This window comes from Oncorhynchus nerka, linkage group LG19 (genome assembly GCF_034236695.1).
Source record: "Oncorhynchus nerka isolate Pitt River linkage group LG19, Oner_Uvic_2.0, whole genome shotgun sequence".
NCBI classification, from domain to species: Eukaryota; Metazoa; Chordata; class Actinopteri; order Salmoniformes; family Salmonidae; genus Oncorhynchus; species Oncorhynchus nerka.
The window spans coordinates 32,601,432-32,616,192 of NC_088414.1; the positions used below are offsets into that span (position 1 = coordinate 32,601,432).

General features: G+C 41.2%; 1 protein-coding gene across 1 annotated transcript in view; it reads left to right on the forward strand.

The window, feature by feature from the left end:
* zbtb20 (zinc finger and BTB domain containing 20) overlaps positions 1-14,761 on the forward strand; it is an 87,054-nt gene that overhangs the window by 46,738 nt on the left and 25,555 nt on the right. The gene's annotated exons all lie outside the window — the stretch shown is intronic.

Sequence of the window (14,761 nt, forward strand, 5' to 3'; positions counted from 1 at the left end):
GTTCTACTCCGCTAGCCAGCACCTCGCCTAAACAGGTGTTCTACTCCGCTAGCCAGCACCTCGCCTAAACAGGTGTTCTACTCCGCTAGCCAGCACCTCGCCTAAACAGGTGTTCTACTCCGTTAGCCAGCACCTCGCCTAAAAGGTGTTCTATTCCGCTAGCCAGCACCTCGCCTAAACAGGTGTTCTACTCCGCTAGCCAGCACCTCGCCTAAACAGGTGTTCTACTCCGCTAGCCAGCACCTCGCCTAAACAGGTGTTCTACTCCGCTAGCCAGCACCTCGCCTAAACAGGTGTTCTACTCCGCTAGCCAGCACCTCGCCTAAACAGGTGTTCTACTCCGCTAGCCAGCACCTCACCTAAACAGGTGTTCTACTCCGCTAGCCAGCACCTCGCCTAAACAGGTGTTCTACTCCGCTAGCCAGCACCTCGCCTAAACAGGTGTTCTACTCCGCTAGCCAGCACCTCGCCTAAACAGGTGTTCTACTCCGCTAGCCAGCACCTCGCCTAAACAGGTGTTCTACTCCGCTAGCCAGCACCTCGCCTAAACAGGCGTTCTACTCCGCTAGCCAGCACCTCGCCTAAACAGGCGTTCTACTCCGCTAGCCAGCACCTCGCCTAAACAGGAGTTCTACTCCGCTAGCCAGCACCTCGCCTAAACAGGCGTTCTACTCCGCTAGCCAGCACCTCGCCTAAACAGGCGTTCTACTCCGCTAGCCAGCACCTCGCCTAAACAGGCGTTCTACTCCGCTAGCCAGCACCTCGCCTAAACAGGTGTTCTACTCCGCTAGCCAGCACCTCGCCTAAACAGGTGTTCTACTCCGCTAGCCAGCACCTCGCCTAAACAGGCGTTCTACTCCGCTAGCCAGCACCTCGCCTAAACAGGCGTTCTACTCCGCTAGCCAGCACCTCGCCTAAACAGGTGTTCTACTCCGCTAGCCAGCACCTCGCCTAAACAGGTGTTCTACTCCGCTAGCCAGCACCTCGCCTAAACAGGTGTTCTACTCCGCTAGCCAGCACCTCTCCTAAACAGGTGTTCTACTCCGCTAGCCAGCACCTCGCCTAAACAGGTGTTCTACTCCGCTAGCCAGCACCTCTCCTAAACAGGTGTTCTACTCCGCTAGCCAGCACCTTGCCTAAACAGGTGTTCTACTCCGCTAGCCAGCACCTCGCCTAAACAGGTGTTCTACTCCGCTAGCCAGCACCTCTCCTAAACAGGTGTTCTACTCCGCTAGCCAGCACCTCGCCTAAACAGGTGTTCTACTCCGCTAGCCAGCACCTCGGCTAAACAGGTGTTCTACTCCGCTAGCCAGCACCTCGCCTAAACAGGTGTTCTACTCTGCTAGCCAGCACCTCTCCTAAACAGGTGTTCTACTCCGCTAGCCAGCACCTCCCCTAAACAGGTGTTCTACTCCGCTAGCCAGCACCTCGCCTAAACAGGTGTTCTACTCCGCTAGCCAGCACCTCGCCTAAACAGGTGTTCTACTCCGCTAGCCAGCACCTCGCCTAAACAGGTGTTCTACTCCGCTAGCCAGCACCTCGCCTAAACAGGTGTGCGTTTCTTTTGCCTCCAGTAAAAATGTGCTTAACATGTCATGTAATAAGTTTGATGGACTCACTCTGTGTGCAATAGTTTTGAACATGATTTTTGAATGACTACCTCATCTCTGTATCCCACACATACAATTGTCTGTAAGGTCCTTCAGTCAAGCAGTGAGGCATTTTCCAATGCCTCACAAAGAAGGGGGCCTATTGGTAGATGGGTAAAAATAAACAAAAGCTGACATTGAATATCACTTTGAGTATGGTGATTTTTTTATTTTATTATACTTTGGATGGTGTATCAATACACCCAGTCACTACAAAGATACAGGCGTCCTTCCTAACTCATTTGCCGGTGAGGAAGGAAACCGCTCAGGGATTTCACTATGAGGCCCATGGTAACTTTAAAACGGTTACATAGTTTTAATGGCTGTGATATGGTAAAACTGGGGATGGATCAACAACATTGTACTTACTCCACAATACTAACCTAAATGACAGAGTGAATAGATGTAAGGCTGTAACACAACAAAATGTGGAATAAGGTGAGGGGTATGAATACTTTCTGAAGGTGCAGGACATGTGGCTGGTCAAGGTTTTATTTGTTCACTGACTATTTGTGTCTGCAACAGCCTTACACATTATCCAGTGGTTGTGCAAATGATCGTTTTTGGCCTACCTAGCCTAAATCACACTCAAATGTATTGTCATTAAATGTATTGATTTAAGAAATACAGTACATTTTACATGTCGTCTTGTGAAGATGATAGCAGCTAGGCTTGAACTATTTTAGAATTTGGTTGTTGCGCTTTTCTTGACAGTTTCTGTTGATCAACGACAAAATATTTGTGTTCACAATTAACCTATATAATATAATTTCAACTTTATTTTACCAGGTTTGTCAAATTTGTCTTATTTAGGGACCTTTTAAGAGTCCCTCTGTCATTATAAATTGGTTTATGGTTTAATGGATTAGTAAACTTTTAATACAACACTGTAGTCATCACAGATTATACAGTATGTTTGTCTCTTGATAGTTCACCCTTGCTATTAGCCTAAATCACGTTGCTATTTACTGAAACAAGCAATGAGCTTCTGGCTCGTGGCTTCATTGTTGTGAAATAGCTGGCTTTCTTAACAAGTTACCCTTAAAACACAGTTATTAATCTATGGGTCAAGTTTATAAAGACCGTATATTTTCAGATTGTCTGTATGCATCTACCCATTATGTATATTTGTGTATGTTTGTGTATGTGTGTGTTTTTACATTTTCTCTATCTCTGATGCAATGTGTAATTGGGACTAAACTTTTGTAGATCGTTACAGAAGCTGCATGAGAAACTGGCCAGCAGGCCATTGGCACCAAAGTAAGGCGAGATTTCATCTGCAAGCATAACAATTATAGAGAGGTCAAAGGTTATGAGAGCTAACAAGATACAGTGACACTGTAGGGTAGATACAACATACCCGTCTTCAGAAGTCTATGTTGTGTATGGCTTTGGAGTGTGGTATGGTGTAAAGCAATGACATCGCGCTTTGAATGTAAAATCTATGATTGTTTTTTCAGATTCCTCATTACATCCTATAGTACAAGTGATTACTGTTTCTCTTGAATATATATGTTCCCCCCCCCTCCAAATGTAGCAGTTGCTATGGACACCTGCCATGCCTAAATAATACGACTCTATTTGTGCAACTATCTGCTTCTGAATTAAAGTATTTTAAAGACTGTCCATGAATGGCCAAATGCTTCCTCTTCTGAATGACTTTGTGAAACACCAAACCCAATAAAGTTAGCATATTGAAAGGCAACCAATCATGGGATTCAAACAAGATCCTGATATTGACTGGTTTTTTACTTGTACTGTATGTAGTAAGCCTACTGCAAGATTAACTTGGTCAATGGTTTGAGAATAATTCATGGTTGAGCCTCAACTTTGTTTTGAGTTCCGATCTTAATTATTGTTAAGAACATTTGAGTATCATGTAGTAGCCTAAACCTATCGATGTTACATTGAACAGGGGGAATGGAAAAATAGAAATATGCTGTAATCGAAATAAGGCCAATCTGAAAGGCACCGACTGCCACTGAGCTACCTCTATTTGAAGTATTTGAAAATATTTTCAAATAACTTTCTATAAATAGCCAAAATGGTTTTCAAATACTTATTTCCAAATACTTATTTCAAATACCCCTAGGAGCAAACCAACCAGGGTTCAAATGCATGTAGTATTTAAATATTTATATTTGAAAATACACTTGTCTCTGTATTTGAGTATTTTCAAATATGCCAATACTTTCCAAGTGTATCTACAAATACAATCCAATATTCAACTACTTGTATTTTCAAAGAAGAAACAACAAAATACTTATACCAAATTTGCAAATAAATTCATAAAAAATCCTACAATGCGATTTTCTGGATTTTTTCTCTCTCATTTTGTCTGTCATAGTTGAAGTGTACCTATGATGAAAATTACAGGCCTCTCTCATCTTTTTAAGTGGGAGAACTTGCACAATTGGTGGCTGACTAAATACTTTTTTGCCCCACTGTAGATGCTCATTCTGGTCGAAATCCGACCTAATCTATGTGCTTTTAAAGTAATAGTTTACTACAATAGCCTATCTGTGTCACGTAATCATTTGAGCATTTTCAATATTTTCGATGAGTTCTGTACCTTTATCTTGTTTTTCTTGCAAACAGCCAACATTTGCATTGGTCATTGTTGGATAAAAACAGCAAAATCAGCTATTATGTACTAAATTTGAGCAAATTAACCATACAGTAATGGTGGATTGGAGACTGTAATTACGGAAAATAATTCAGCAATACAGACTTAGCCGCTTCAGGGTGTAATTTAAAGTTATTAAGTTATTCTTAAGACTTCATTGTGTTGAAGTACTTTTGAAGTCTGAATGATTTTGGATCAATAAGATTGACAATAAAACAGTGAGTTAGCCAGCTAGCTGAGTTTGGTTAATGAATTAGCTATCTTATCATGAAACGTCACGACTTGTAAACTAGGGGCACAAAGATGATACCAGATTCTTCCACTTGTATTTCCAACTTGAAAGCTCACGTGAACAGTTTTTCAACGTCAGACTGATAATCCGAAAATTCCGATAGCACATGAATGCAGCAATATATCCATCGCAAGTAAGAGCATTCAAATGAAATGTACAGCAGGCCTGTTCACATACCTCATGTAGCAGCTTGGTCTCGTAATCTTTGTGCTGGGAATTAGTCCAGAGGTGGAAAAAGTAACCAATTGTCCTACTTGAGTAAAAGTAAATCTACCTTAATAGAAAGTGAAAGTCACCCAGTAAAATAGTACTTGAGTAAAACTCTAAACGTATTTGGTTTTAAATATACTTAAGTATCAAAAGTAAATGTAATTGCCAAAATATACTTATGTGTCAAAAGTAAAAGTATAAATCATTTCAAATTCCTTGTATTAAGCAAACCAGGCGGCATCCTTTTCTTTTTAATTGACAGATAGCCAGGGGCGCGCTCCAACAATCAGACATCATTTACAAACAAAGCTTGTGTTTAGTGAGTCCACCAGATCAGAGGCAGTAGGGATGACCAGGGATGTTCTCTTGATATGTGTGTGGATTAGACAATTTTCTTGTCCTTCTAACTATTCAAAATGTAACGAGTTCTTGTGAGTGTCAGGTAAAATTAGTGGAGTAAAAAGTACATATTTTTCTTTAGGAATGTGGTGAAGTAATAGTTGTCAAAAATATAAATAGTAAAGTACAAATACCCCAAAAACTACTTAAGTATAACTATCAGGTATTTTTACTTAAGTACTTTACACCACTGAATTAGTCCTATTCAATAGTGGGGTTGGCATGTGAAGGAACAAGTTGATCAAGAAGAACGCTTACGTCCACTGTGCTTGAGTAGCAAGTCACATTGGGCTCCCTAGTGGCACAGCGGTCTAACGCACTGCATCTCAGTGCTAGAGGCTTCACTACAGACCCTGGTTCAGTTCCAGGCTGTATCACAATTGGCCCAGCATCGTCCGGGTTAGGGTTTGGCGGGGGAGGCTATCATTGTAAATAAGGATTTGTTCTTAACTGACTTGCCTAGTTAAATAAAAAACGTTGGCTACACTGCCCCCTGGTGGAACATTAAGTGTTGACATCACTACTGAAGTCTTTTAATATGGCCATTCAAACAAACTACTCTTTACCTTTGTTATCTCATGTGTTATCTCACTGTGTCCATGTGGTGATCAGGAGATAAGTTTCTCATTATCTCAAAAATATATTTTGTTTCAACGGCCTTTGAAGACTTACGTACGTTAAACATTTTGGGATGCACATTTATTAACACAAACATGCAACCAAGCGGGGTGGGCTCTTGTGTGGCTACGTCGAAGACACTCATTACTAAGACGCTGGATTGTTAGCATTTCCCATAGGAAAACATGTCACACTTAGCCGCTATGCTAATACTAGCCGGGCATGTACAATTCTACCGGATAGCTACGAAAGTGCCATAGACAAAGAAGAACAGCTTTAGCTAAGATCTGCATTATGTGCATGGGGGTTTTCCCCACTCTGAACATTGGTATCCATGCACCTGTCAGTATCTCGGTTGAATACTTATTCAATACTTATTGACTCATGACTTTCAGCTTTTCATTTGTAATTCATTTGTAGAAATTTCGAGGAACATAATTCCACTTTGACATTATGGGGGTTTGTGTGTAGGCCAGTGACAACAAACAAATCTAAACGTAATCCATTTTAAATTCAGATTGTAACACAATAAAATGTGGAAAAGAACAAGGGTTGTGAATAATTTCTGAAAGCACTGTATGTCACAACCAAATGGGACCTTTAATTTAAGGCAACATCTCTTCTAATGTATGTTATAGATTGATGCATAATGTAACTTCTCAGTAGTGCTTTTATTTCTGAGTTCCTAATCTAACATTTTGTTGTAATTTTAGTCAGTCATATCAACAGCCACACCCTGCCTTCGTTTGGTAATCTGAGGGATGGACCAGGGACATGTAACCACTGTGGCATTCATAGATATGGATGCATGGATTGACAGTGCTAATGATGATTTTTAAACAATCTTTGAAGCTATACATTGTTTTCAAAGACTCAAATGACCAAAGAACATGAACAATTGAGTAAGATGACCTTAGATTAGAACATTAGCTAACCCTCAGGGGTCGTGCGGGGGCCATCATTACCTAACCCTCTTTTTGTTGGGGGCGGGGGCGGCAATCATCTCATTTATCATTTATGAAATCATCCTCATGGTTTGAGTGGTGGTTATTGCTTTGACTTAAATGGCCTGTAGTATTGGCACGTACTGTACCAATCACTATACCTTTATAAACATGCCAATTGTGTATGTTTCAACTTCGTTTTGGCCAACACGTTATTAAAATTAGAAACATTTGTAAGGAATGTTAGGCTACAGAGTACATCACGACAATGTGGCCTTATTTGGGGGGTATTTTTATATATTTGAAGCTGTGTGTAGGTGTTTTGTTAATGTTGTTTGATGGATTTTCTGACATCAGAGTTCATATGCAGACCAAAGGTTAATCAATTAAAACCTGAGACTGAGTTGTTGTTTTCCAGTATGGGTGCATTGAGTGTATTATCAGGTCATTTTCATGTTTATAGTTAATAACACAAGGGCTTGATTTTAAACCACTCAACTGTAATAAGAGATGTAGTACTGTATATTGCTCATTAATTTAATTACCCAACAGAATGTTGTTGGGAGAGAACTGAACATTCAATTGTCAATAATTTATTCAGATCAGAGTGGCATTTGCAGTATTGTTCAGATGTGGTATACAAATTGGTGCAATGATGTGCAATGTAGCTCCCTGCGGTGAATGAATAGATGTAGACCTGTGTGTATTTTGTTATTCAAGTTATTCAAATCCTTTTGTAATGTATGTGACATTATAGAGAGGCTGTGATGAAACAGTGAGCCTGCTGCTACTGGGTTTGACCTCTGTCAAACTGTACCTCAGCAACAATACTGGAACAGAAGAAAAAGAATAAGTCTAAATCACACTTGCTACTCTTACGATATTTGTGACTATAATTGTTTCATCTGGTGTGAAAAAGTTTTTGGGGCAATTTCGTCAGTGTTCAAATACTTACCCTACTATTCATAAGTGTTGAAAGCTGACCCATTTTTTAATGCTTAATTTTTGGCAGTAGAAATAACAATTGTGATGAAATGATGGTTGAAGCAGATTGTTTTGACAGATTTGATAGATGTCCTTTTACGTTACAGTTATTGATAGTATTCATGTGCCACAACAAAAAGTAGCAAAACACTGCATGCTGCGTTAATGTCTGTTTGCTGTTAACACTAAATAGAATCAGAATAGGCCAGAATATCCTTCTGAATGGTACAGTATGCACAAAACGATACACATCACAGATTATTCATTGCCCAAGGAAACAAATGGGTTGGTTCATTTCCATTAAAATCCCTCCGTAGGCTCACATGTATCAAGGAGAAAATATATGCTTGTGGTGTGTATTGTAAGTCACATTTGCATATTCAAGATGTATATTATTCACATGGCTAACATCGTCTCCTTTCACAAACCCGCCTCTCATCTCTGTCCTCAACCCCATCCCGCACCCCCACCTTCTTTTCATTTTCCCCCTAGATTAAACTGATTTCCAAATTTGGCGCAGTATTCTTCATGAGGTTGCCAACTAATTAAGGCAGGCTAGGCAGCTCTGATTAACCTGAAGTCAGACTGGTGATGCTGCTCTCTTCCCTTCTCTCCTCCTTTTTTTCTCCTGTGGTCTTTGTTGTGGCAGCAGGGCATGGCACTGGCAGTCTGGAGCATTGTGTCTGATTTCTAGCAGACGAACTGACCTCTGGGGACTTATTGACAGCTAACTCTACAGAGAGGGACACAGTGCAGTGCAGGGAGAGAGAGCGGGAGAAAGAGAAAGGGAGAGCTGTGGAAAGGCTTGGGGAAGATCAATATCAGACACATAAATGCATTATAATAGTATAGTTTGATTCCCTCTGAACAGGGATGAAAATACAAAATTATACAGATTTGGCAGAGGCATAAGTAGTGGAAGAAAATGGCTGCCTCCAAAAAGGATCTAATTAATTTTGAAGGATCATCATCAGCCCCTTTCGTCCAAGGCAAGGGAGGGAGGAGGGAGACCCCTGGACTGATTAGCATTCACTGCAGGTAGGAGCTGGCTGCTGCTCACCCACTGTGTCACAGCTAAAATGGAATCACTGTTGTGAGTGGCAGTCTGGGCAGCAGAAGTCTGCTTCCCTTAGTCTGCTCCTTTGTGCCCCTATTCACCTCACTTCAACGCTCAGGCAGGTGGATTTACATGTCTAGATTGCAACTGAGACCAGGGAGGAAGTAAATATGCTTGTGTTGTCTAAAACTGGCCCTGTAGAGGCCTTTGTCATCAGGTCACCATAGAATGACACTAACCTGACGTTAACACACTATTAAACCTGCATTCACTGGCTTTTGTAAACTAGTGAAATTTCCCTCTTGATTTCAGCACTTTGTGACACTTTTTTTTTAAAGACCTAGAAAAAGGCCCCTTAATGTTCTTTCTATTATTTTCCTCAAGTTAAAAGTGAGTGAGGGAGTGAGGGAGTGCATACTGTGCGTGTATGTGTGTGCGTGATGAATGGTACAGCTCTATGATGTTCTTTATTATAGAATGTACAATTGTACTTGAATTCAAATTCTATAGGAATAGGTCTGACATTTAGTTGCTCAGTGTTGGGCAATGGGCATACTGTGTAGGCAGTGTATGCACATAGAGGTTAACCAGTGACTACGGTCCTGGCAAGTGTGCTGACACATTCAACTTTATCAGGGGTCCGCAAGGGTAGCTGCTGGGATCTTATTGTGATTGTATGGATTATTAGGGGTCAGAAGACAATTTAGGGTGTTGCGTTGGTTTGTTCCAGCTGTTGCCACGCAACACTCAAAATCTTTTCAGTTGCATAGCAATTAGGGGTGTGAACGTTTAAACGTTTAAATGGAGTTGGGATCCTTAACGTTAAGAAAAAATCCCTAACCGAAAAACAATGTTTTTTCGCCCACATAATTCAAATCACAGTGCAGTTCTCACAAAACATGATTTTCCATGCTATAGCCTAACTAGACTATATGGCTGTAAAGGCCTGGGGAAAGTTGTGTCATTTAAATAAAACCAGAGAGGAAAAGGAAAACTTTAAGCTACTTTGGTGAATTTGCCAGGCATGCAATACAATTAAGATATTGCGAGATGCAGATTACCAAGACATATGCACACGGTTCTGTCTGCCCCTCCTCTCTCTCCCTCATGCTGGCCAGCCTGCTCTTTATTTTCGTGAATGACACTAGTGTGTGTTCAGTCTTCGGTCTGTTGCGTGTAGAAAATCCTAGCTGAGGCTATTCATGAACTGATACAGTATATTCGGACCAGTCTAGCGAGCACTGTGTAGGCTACTCTTCGTTGCAGAGTGGGTGGGGGTGTTTTTGTCTCATAATATGAAATTACAGTAGGCTACCGGTATACTGTAGCCTGTATCAATTACCCTTTTCAGATATAATGGTATGTGGCCCCTTGAAAGCACCCCGGCTACAGCATGTTTGCTTGCCTGTTAGGGCAGGAAATACTACGGCTTCATAAACGCTGACACAAAACCTTCTCTGGAGACATGAACGGCCTTTTACTTGTCTGTAAAGTAACGCCGCTTCTGAAGCGGGACTAACTTTCATCACTAAGCAACCAGACCTGTCAATCCTAGCCTGCCTGCTGCCTGAGCACAGACCACTCTTTCCTAAAAAAGTATTTTAAAGTTACCATAATTTACCATTAAAAAAACCCATAAACAACACAGCTGAACATCAATCAGCAACGTGTATTGTTGTCAGGGAAACAATAGAACATTATATGCCAGGGCAGAATTCTACTGTCTGAAAAGATACAGATGCTTCTGATGCTGCACTTTTTGAAATAGTCTTAAAAGTGATCAATTATTGACATGCTACTGTAGCAGTGTTCTGTGTCTGTAAAGGGTTGTGGTAGATATAACTTCACTGCCCGGCCCTAGTGGTCTTATTGACATGCTACTGTAGCAGTGTTCTGTGTCTGTAAAGGGTTGTGGTAGATAGAACTTCACTGCCCGGCCCTAGTGGTCTTATTGACATGCTACTGTAGCAGTGTTCTGTGTCTGTAAAGGGTTGTGGTAGATATAACTTCACTGCCCGGCCCTAGTGGTCTTATTGACATGCTACTGTAGCAGTGTTCTGTGTCTGTAAAGGGTTGTGGTAGATAGTAGCTCGCATCCGCTACAAGACCATATACGGCACCTCACCTCCAGGCTCTGATCAGGCCCTACACCCAAACAAGTGGTCTTCATTGGCATGCTACGCCTCCCTACCACTGAGGAAGTACAGTTCCCGCTCAGCCCAGTCAAAACTGTTCGCTGCTCTGGCCCCCCAATGGTGGAACAAACTCCTGCCACGACGCCTAGTGGTCTCACCATCCGGAGACACCTGAAACCCCACCTCTTTCAGGAATGCTAGGATAGATAAAGTGTTCTAAAAGATTTAGATCTGTAAAGTGGTTGTTCCACTGATGTCTTAAGTATAATTTGTAAGTCACTGATAAGAGCCCTAATTACTTAAATGTAAATGTAAATGTCTTATTGAGTGGTCTTATTGATGCTACTGTAGCAGTGTTCTGTGTCTGTAAAGGGTTGTGGTAGATATAACTTCACTGCCCGGCCCTAGTGGTCTTATTGACATGCTACTGTAGCAGTGTTCTGTGTCTGTAAAGGGTTGTGGTAGATAGAACTTCACTGCCCGGCCCTAGTGGTCTTATTGACATGCTACTGTAGCAGTGTTCTGTGTCTGTAAAGGGTTGTGGTAGATAGAACTTCACTGCCCGGCCCTAGTGGTCTTATTGACATGCTACTGTAGCAGTGTTCTGTGTCTGTAAAGGGTTGTGGTAGATATAACTTCACTGCCCGGCCCTAGTGGTCTTATTGACATGCTACTGTAGCAGTGTTCTGTGTCTGTAAAGGGTTGTGGTAGATATAACTTCACTGCCCGGCCCTAGTGGTCTTATTGACATGCTACTGTAGCAGTGTTCTGTGTCTGTAAAGGGTTGTGGTAGATAGAACTTCACTGCCCGGCCCTAGTGGTCTTATTGACATGCTACTGTAGCAGTGTTCTGTGTCTGTAAAGGGTTGTGGTAGATAGAACTTCACTGCCCGGCCCTAGTGGTCTTATTGACATGCTACTGTAGCAGTGTTCTGTGTCTGTAAAGGGTTGTGGTAGATATAACTTCACTGCCCGGCCCTAGTGGTCTTACATACGTAATAGGACCATTATTCTGCATTGTGAATTGACGTGGAATTGTATGTTTTTTTCTTCTGGTTAAAAAAAAAAAACAATGCAAAAATTGCAGTTTAAACATTAAGAAAAATGGTCCACTTGTCACATCCCTAATAGCAATGGCTTCAGACTTATTTCTTAGCATCATTGGAAGGTGTTTTGCAAAGTCCCTATATATTAAAATAATATGGCTGGTGGCGTAGTTGGTGAGGCTAACCAAGGCTTGTTTCTGTTGAGCTGTTTGACCTAAAACCACAGCAGTGGCTCGTTATGGAAACATGGTGCCATTTTGTCCAATATGGAAAACAAACAGCAACACATGCTTATAGCTATATTTACTGTGCCTCAAACTATAATTTGATAAAACAATAGAGAAACAAACATTATTCATGGCGGGGATCACAACTATTGGCATAGAGGGGACGCTGTATGTCAATCTTCTGTGGTGTAACCACAGGCATTTGGTTGTTAGGAAACAGGTTGAAGAGGTCCACATTTCTTTATTTGACCTTTATTTTAACAGGGAGTCCCATTGAAACTAAGAATCTCTTTCGCAATGGAGCACTGAATATATCCAGGTAGAACCCTTTTGGTTCCAGGTAGAACCCACATGGGTTCCATGTACTGTATAATCCTTTCCACAGAGGGTTCTACATGGAGCCTGAAAGGTTTATCATATGTGGACAGCAGAAGAAACGTTTTGGAACCCTGGTTGTACGTTACATTGTGTTTTCTTAGTTTATGATATTTTGTTTTTCCAAAGGTTGTATCTGACTGCTTCTGTGCAGCTACAGATGTAGGATCTTAATTTGATCACCCTGTTGCAGGATAACTTTCCTATCAACCCCCCACAAAAATGTCCAATCATTATAATCCACATAATAATTCATATTTCCTGTTGCAGCTGTATTATTTCCTGCTGTAGCAAACTGGCTCAAATTAAGATCCTACATCTATACAAAGCAGTGATTAATTACATTAATCTGGCTGGTCTGCCAGAGGCATAGGCCTACTAATACAATGGAAAGTATGCAAGGATAAATAAAGCCCTTTTTAGAAAAATAAATATCTATGCTCAGAGCAGACTGGGAAAGATAACCAAAATCAGAGAATACATCTGATGAATAGATAAAGGACATAAAGCATTTATGGAGACAGTTCAGTATTCATTACCGTCACATGCTATGTCTTGTTTGTCTGTTGCAGTCATTACCTTTTGATTAGTCGCTCTTAAAGTTAATACAAGTTGTTTTACTTGATGCCAGTACATTTTCCCAGAGTCAAATATTTGAAAGGTTCCTTGGAATGATTAAAATGGTTGTTGGTTACCCCCTCTACTAATGTTTACAGTTTAATCAAGCTTAGTGCTTTAACCAAGGAATAGTCGCTTCAGTAACAGCTAATGGGGATCCGAATAAAATACCAAATACATGATATTCCTACAGTATAGTGCATGATCATATTCAGTAAATAGATGGCAATATATGAAAGACACAAGAAAAGGGAAGACAAAAAAATAGGAACGGTTGAAAGCAAATATGGGTATTTATCCTTTAAGAAACTTCATGATATAATCAGGTTTATTTGAATTTGATATATGGACATTTCCTCCATTTTGTGAACAGTTGTGAGGACCTACAGTACAAACCTGAGGATGCTCACATCGTCTACAGTTGGCCTTTTACAGTTTATGGCCATGCACACATATGTATGGCTTAGAGTCTCTGTAAACCTGAGAATCACACCCTGGGTGTCGTTAAATGCCTTTTTGTGTTTCTTCAAGAATGCCTTGTGTTAGAGTATTTCTCAGTTGACTGTTACTGATCGTAATGTCTTACTATGGTGCTCCATAGTAACCCCATGTTGTCTATTTTAGTTTCGATATACAGTACCAGTCAAAAGTTTGGACACACCTACTCATTCCAGGGTTTTTCTTTATTTTTACTATTTTCTACATTTTAGAATAATAGTGAAGACATCAAAACTATGAAATAACACATATGGAATCATGTAGTAACCAAAAATGTGTTAAACAAATCTAAATATATTTTATAATACATTTGACTACAGACCCGGGTTCGATCCCAGGCTGTGTCGCAGCCGGCCGCGACCGGAAGACCCATGGGGTGGCACACAATTGGCCCAGTTGGCCCAGAGGTTTTGGCCGGCATGTCCTTGTCCCATCATGCTCTAGCGACTCCTTGTGGCGGGCCAGGCGCATGCATGCTGACTTCGGACGCCAGTTGTACGGTGTTTCCTCCGACACATTGATGCGACTTGCTTCCGGGTTAAGCGAGCAGTGTGTCAAGAAGCAGTGCGGCTTGGCAGCGTCGTGTTTCGGAGGACACATTGCTCTCGACCTTCGCCTCTCCTGAGTCCGTACGGGAGTTGCAGCGATGGGACCAAACTGTAACTACCAATTGGATATTGCGAAATTGGGTAGAAAAAGGAGTAAAAATAAATAAATAAATAAACATTTGAAATCACATTCAGTACTGCCTTGGCACACACATATATACACACACACACACTGTTGCAGTCCTTTGTATTGGAGAACAATCCTTTCGCCCTTGTTGCAACCTTTTATTCAAATAAATCAAGCTCCTGAGTCCTCTCTAGGCCCTCTCTAGGCCCTCTCTCGGCCCTCTCAAGGCATGTTGTAGAATTTTCTGGTCTCTCTCAATGCTTTTCTGATAAATCTATGAGATCTTGAACAAATGTATATAGCCTTTGACCTTTGTACTTTTATTCAGAATGGGAAAATATGATACAGTATGAGGAGTATAATATCTTTGTGGGTAAATCAGACTGGAATGTGGAAGGATCTCCTTTG